The sequence below is a fragment of the Symphodus melops genome (assembly GCF_947650265.1).
Source record: "Symphodus melops genome assembly, chromosome: 17".
In the NCBI taxonomy this organism is placed as follows: Eukaryota; Metazoa; Chordata; class Actinopteri; order Labriformes; family Labridae; genus Symphodus; species Symphodus melops.
The window spans coordinates 4,078,600-4,084,822 of NC_136707.1; positions in this window are offsets into that span (position 1 = coordinate 4,078,600).

Here is a 6,223-nt window from a genome sequence, read left to right on the forward strand (position 1 = left end):
ACACACACACACACACACACACACACACACACACACACACCATTGCTCTCTTTGTCAGGGACAGTGGTTCAGAGTGCTCTTCACTCAGTTTGTCCTTCTCAGAGAGCAGAAGTGTCTCTTGTCCTCAACAGCTCAATTTGCCAAAAGTTTGATAACCCCGTCTGTTACTGATCTGTTGCTTCGTGTTTTTAAGTTTAGACTTCGACAAATCCAGACAAAGTGTTTTAGTGGATTTTTAGGGAGCTGAATAAAAATGTGAAGTCGTTCAGAAGGTTGATCCAACACTTCTCAGACCTTAGATTTTTAACCAGGTCTGTTTCTTCTCAAATGAACTGTGTTGGGACGGAAAATTAGCCCAAATATATGACATTTTACTGTCGATGTCCACGCCATCCATCCTCAAATCATCTGAAAACAAAATGTGAGGATGATTTTGGTGAGAGACTCTCAGAAGAAATGTGGAAGTCGTCTGTGCCTGGGATCCACTCACCTTCTATGTGTGTCAGACATTCAGTTTGAAGTACTTCACAGGCTTCACCTGCAATGAATAGTCTGACCCTATTTTTTTTTTTACTGAATTTGATCCAACCTGTCAATGGTGTAACCAGCAACCAGCAACTCTTTTCCAATCATTCTAGATATGCCCAGCGATGGGAACCTTTTGGAACAGGATTTTCATGTATCATAAGGATATCAATCCATAGCCACAGTTGGCAGTATGGTGTGGCTCGGAGATCTGCACTCTGGCCAGAGTTGCCTCCTCTGTATAATAACGGGGTCAGTGATGTCATGGCTAATTTGAAGCTGGAAAAGCTAAGATCTACTCAAGGGCCAATCAATGAATTCTATTTATTTTGGGGGGCATTCCTAGACAATGTAATATTATTTCTATACTCCAACAAATGCAGTTCAATGCTTAAATGTTCCTTCTACTGTGTGGTTATATAAACCATCCATATCACGTGCAATTCCATATAATAATAATAATAATGATTATTATTATTATTATAATAATTATTCTCGAATAATGAGATAAAAAAGAAGAGGATGTGGCTGCAGAAGAGGAGACATTGGTCCCAGTTTCAGTCGTGCTTCAAGCAGTAATAATAATAATAATTATTATTATTATTATTACCTTGGGATGTCTCTGCAAGTCTAGATCTTGAGGAGACATTGCATGAAAACATACGTAAAAAAAGAAAGACAAGGAAAAAAAAAGATTTAGAATAGATAGATAGATAGATAGATAGATAGATAGATAGATAGATAGATAGATAGATAGATAGATAGATAGATAGATAGATAGATAGATAGATAGATAGATAGATAGATAATTAGGATATCAAAGCTGGTAGCGAAGCTCCCTCTGAGACTGATTCAGTCACAAACAGCTGTTAGAGCAACATCCAACTGGGACACACACACACACACACACACACACACACACACACACACACACACACACACACACACACACACACAGATTCTCTTATTTGCGAATATCTATGTTGGCAGATCTTGTGTTTGTATTTGTTTGAGGCTGCAGTTTGAGGCTATTGCATATATTTTTGTCCCAAATAAAAGATTCCCTCTCTGACCTTCAGTATTCAGAACAAAACACGCTCTGCACTTACTCCTGTTTTATTTTTAGAGCACATAGATATGGGGCATTGCTGTTTGTTACAGCACTATACAATAATCTGATATTTGATTCCTGCAGGGAGTTGCTCAGTGTCTTTATGGGCTATTAGCACAACGGCCCATTTCCTCTTATTAGGCCAATGAAGCTGAAGAAAGCAAATTACTACAGTAGCATACTGCTCGATGGGAGGGTGGGGTTTTCAGATGGAAAAATGTGGCAGAGAGGGAAATGGATAAGAGGATCATAGAGAAATAAAAAATGGCAGCGAGTCAGGGTGAAAAGGGGAAATTGGAAAAATGAAACGTGGAGATGGTCACAATATCTTAGTGTGACAGAAGAGACGAGCAGCAGCAGAGATTTAGAGACAAAATGGCAAATATTAAGGCAGCTAAGAGGAATAAAAGCAGAGTGGCAGAAAAATCCCAGTGTGGCGGAGACTCTCCCATAATCCCGTCATCCACTCTTATCTCTATGACGACGACGTGGAGCTCCATAGGTGACGTCACTCCTATGAATATTCATCAGGTGCAACTGAGCTCTTCATCCAATCCTTCCTTCTTGAAGTACATTCTCCTTTGGTCTTGATGCCATATAGTATAATCTCACAACATCCAAAAACAGATCTGACTTAAAAGGGGATTTATATATAACATTGAATCACCAGTATTTCAGTGGAATCACTCCAATGTCAGAAATGCATCACATTTCAAAATATGTATTATGATCTTAAGAACCCATTTTTTTCTTGTTTATATTTTTGTTCGAGAAATGTGACCAATATTAGGGATAAAATTAGAAATAGTACTTACGAGTTTTCTCTCCAGACTTTATTCAAGAGTTTCTCCTGCCAGCCCTTTAGTGTTTTTCTATGGATGACCTTTCATCTGTGGTGGCTAAGTGGCTAATATCCTTGTCTGTTAAATCCAAACTAACCAACTAGTTTACAGGTAAGAAAACAGTCAAATGTGAGCACAGTGAGTTTTTGTGAGTTTTTACAGTTTTCTGAGAGTAAATCCTGTCATATAGTTTCCCAAGTGTGACTAACATTAGCAATGCTAGCACCGCCACCCTTCGGTCTCTCCTGCAGGTTAACATCCACATGCCTGTGCTAAATGTGATTATGGCTGCTCTGCTCGACAGGCCAGTTTAAGCTGACAAAGCCCACATACATTTCTGACTCAATTTTCTGGATCCAAAATACTGCCAAACTGTGCAGTTCCTACGAGATGCTATTAAGTCTCTGTGCTTGTTTACATCCTAGCAGTAGAGTGGGGAGAGCAGGCCCATTAGCCTGAGCTGCAGCCAGTCTATGGTTACAGCTAGTGGCGGGTTTTTTGATGCCGACTATATCAAGGAAGATTATGTTCCATTGTTTAGTTGATTAATGCACACATCCCCAGAATAAATGTTTGGATTAGAAGTTCTGTTAAGGTTCAGAAGTAATTTCTATGACTTAAAAAGCCAAAAATCTGATGAATTTAGATTTATTTTTCTGATTTCCTTTTCTGAACCTTCGTAGGTCATCCTTCAACCCCTTACATTTAATCAGCAACATCAAATGGGTCATCAGGTGTGCAGCCACAGCTTTAGATGACACACATTCTGGAGGTTTTGTTAGCCAGTGATGAGTTACACTTGTTACATATTTCCTCAAAATCATGTAATCAGTGGCTTCTGCAGCACTCTGTGAACAGACGGAGACCACCTGATGTGACACACGGTTGGACCCTGCACATGAATGATACAACGCTCTCATAGGTATGCAGGAAAACTATCAGATGTACCCTTTTCAATCGGAAAGAAAAATGTGGAAAAAGTGGCAAATACATGGTAAGCAATCAATCTATGTTCACACACCTGAACGCATATGTACATGCACAATTCTCTCAAAGCTTTTCTCTCTTTATCATCTTAAAACAGATGAAATCTGGCACATCCTCCTGTCTCCTCATTAACTTTTTCCCTCTTCTTTTCATTTCCCCCTCTTTACTCTCATCTTCCTCCCACCCTGTTCCTCTTTGTCATTCAGACATCTGTGAGGTGGCTGCGGCGATAAGCACAGGGCTTATCTATCGGACAGATAGAGACAGCACCGCTGATACACATCACATGGTTAGTATGCATGTAGGGAGTGTGCAGATTATATGTGCACTTCACATTAGAGCCCGACCAATTTATCGGCCAGCTGATAATATCAGCCGATATCAGTGTATCTCTACAGATCAAAGATGGATTTAAGAAAGATATCGGCCAATGTATTGGTATTACTTTTCCCCAATATCAATAATTCTGTTGTGGTGGCTTGAATTGTGAATTGGGGCGGTCCATTGTCTCCATAAGGGTTTGTCACTGTGGGAAGATGGTCTGTGGGTTCTAAGATTGTTGTAGCTGTGACTAATGAGACTCTACCACTGCACTGATGTTACGTGAGTTTATCTTTCCTAGTCTAAAACAGTTACCAGTAGCAGCATCAACACCTCCATGGTGGCACAACAGTGGGCTCCTGTGAGCTCTGTTTTATGATAGTGAATCAAATATTTTATGTGGTTATTTGATGTCAGGCTTATAAATCACAATATTTATTCATCGCACAGACTGGTGTATCTGCACATATATGATGCTGCTTTCTAGGAAGTGTTGAAAGCATTTCCAAAATACACATCAGTTTAAGTGTCTTCAAAAGAGTCAGTGTAGTGTGTAGTCTTTTTCAAAAAGTTTGTTGTGGAAAAAGACTACAAACCAAGCATGTTATTCCTTTCTCCCCTTGTGTGTACATGCAGCATGTAAGAGCAGATCACACAGCTACACATCAACCATTTACACACATTCACACACAAAACGAGCTCACCACAGGCACTTTGAAAAGGTGACTCTTTATTTTCTAATTATTATACTGTATATAATATTCTTTCTCTCTATATATAGGTATTCATATTTATATCATGTAAGTAAAAGTGTGCTTTAATCCACAGCATGTCTCTGTGTCAGACTGCTGTTAGTTGGAGGTTTACATTAGAAAGTATACAGTGAAACTGGCTGGCAGCTATGTGTGTGTGTGTGTGTGTGTGTGTGTGTGTGTGTGTCTGTAAATGTGTGTGTGATCTGTGAGTGTTATACAGTCAGAGCGCCTGTGTATAGAAATACAATGTGAGTGCCAGCATGTTTCTGCATGCGTGTGTGTGTATGTGTGTTTGTGTTTGTGAAGGGCTTTGTGTCTCATAATTGGGCTCAGAGAAATGGAGCAGGATAAAAAGCTGCCCATTGACACAGATTTCAAAGTATCCTCTAAACATACCAACCCATCACCACACTTCTAAGTGGATCGAAAATATGAACCACAATTCTAGGGGGGGATTTTGTTTGTTAATGCTACTTGAGGGTCCAGGTGCACATTAGTCATTAGCCTTTCAGAGTTTTTTTTTTTTCATCACAGAAAAAAAGCCTGGTTGTTATTCACCTTCCATATCGGCTCCTGAAAAGTTTCACCTCAGAGCACTCTGCTACATTAACTGCAATAAACACTCCCTAAAAAAAAGTTGAGGCTTTTACCATTGCTACACTCGCTAAAAATACCCCTCCATTCACATTTTAAGCTCTGCCTTTACGGATGTTCTAAATTTTTTTATTACTCTGTTTTTCTGTGGTTTTTCCATCTCTGTCACTGTGCGCCGCTGAAATAGAAACTCGAAATCCAACACGAAAACAATTCAAAATCGGCTAATTTATCCATCTCTTCTCCTGAGTTTGTAATCTAGTGTTTGTTAACAGTCCTCAGGTCAGTTTTGTGAAAGTCAGGTTACATCGCACAAACTTTACATCAAATAAGAACACTGAGAGTCTGTGTTGCCTTTCGACGCTTTAGGCTACAGCGCTTCAAGCAAAATGCTAATGCCGTCAGCATAAAAAGTTGACAATGACATTGCTAAGATTAGCTTACTTGCAATTGTATGAGGCCTCATTCAATAACTGTTCTTAGTAAGAGCACATTATGAATCTGACTTTGATATTTCTTTTGGACGTACTGGAAAACAAAATAGTCCCAACTGTGAGCGTGTTAGCATACTAATATTTGCTAATTTGTGTATAACAAAAAGCATGGCTAATGCTAACAGAAATTCTAGGATTAATGTGAAAAGCTACCTAATTTCTTTAAAACCCACTCAACAAATATGAAGCCATTTCACTTAAAAATACAAATGAATGTGTAATGTTGATTCTAGAGGAAAATAATGTAAATATCAATAGAAAGATTCCTTTCTGTAACTTTTGCTGCTCTTTTTGCTCAGTAGGCTGGCTCTTCGCATTACATCATGACTCAGTGAGAAGTGATGGGCAATTTAGTGTCTTGGGTTGAAGCCTTGATAATGGCACAATATTAAGTCACATTCACCTCGGATTAGGTTTAAATGGTCCAAATAGAGGTGACTCTTTGTAAATATCTGTGGATCTCTTTGTAAAAGACTCGCTTCAAAACACAATAGGGAGAAATCTTTCACATGTACCATTGCTGCTACTCATGAACAATTTATGCAACAGGGAGCCTGAATGCACCTGATACAGAGTAAAACTCTCAATGCATGT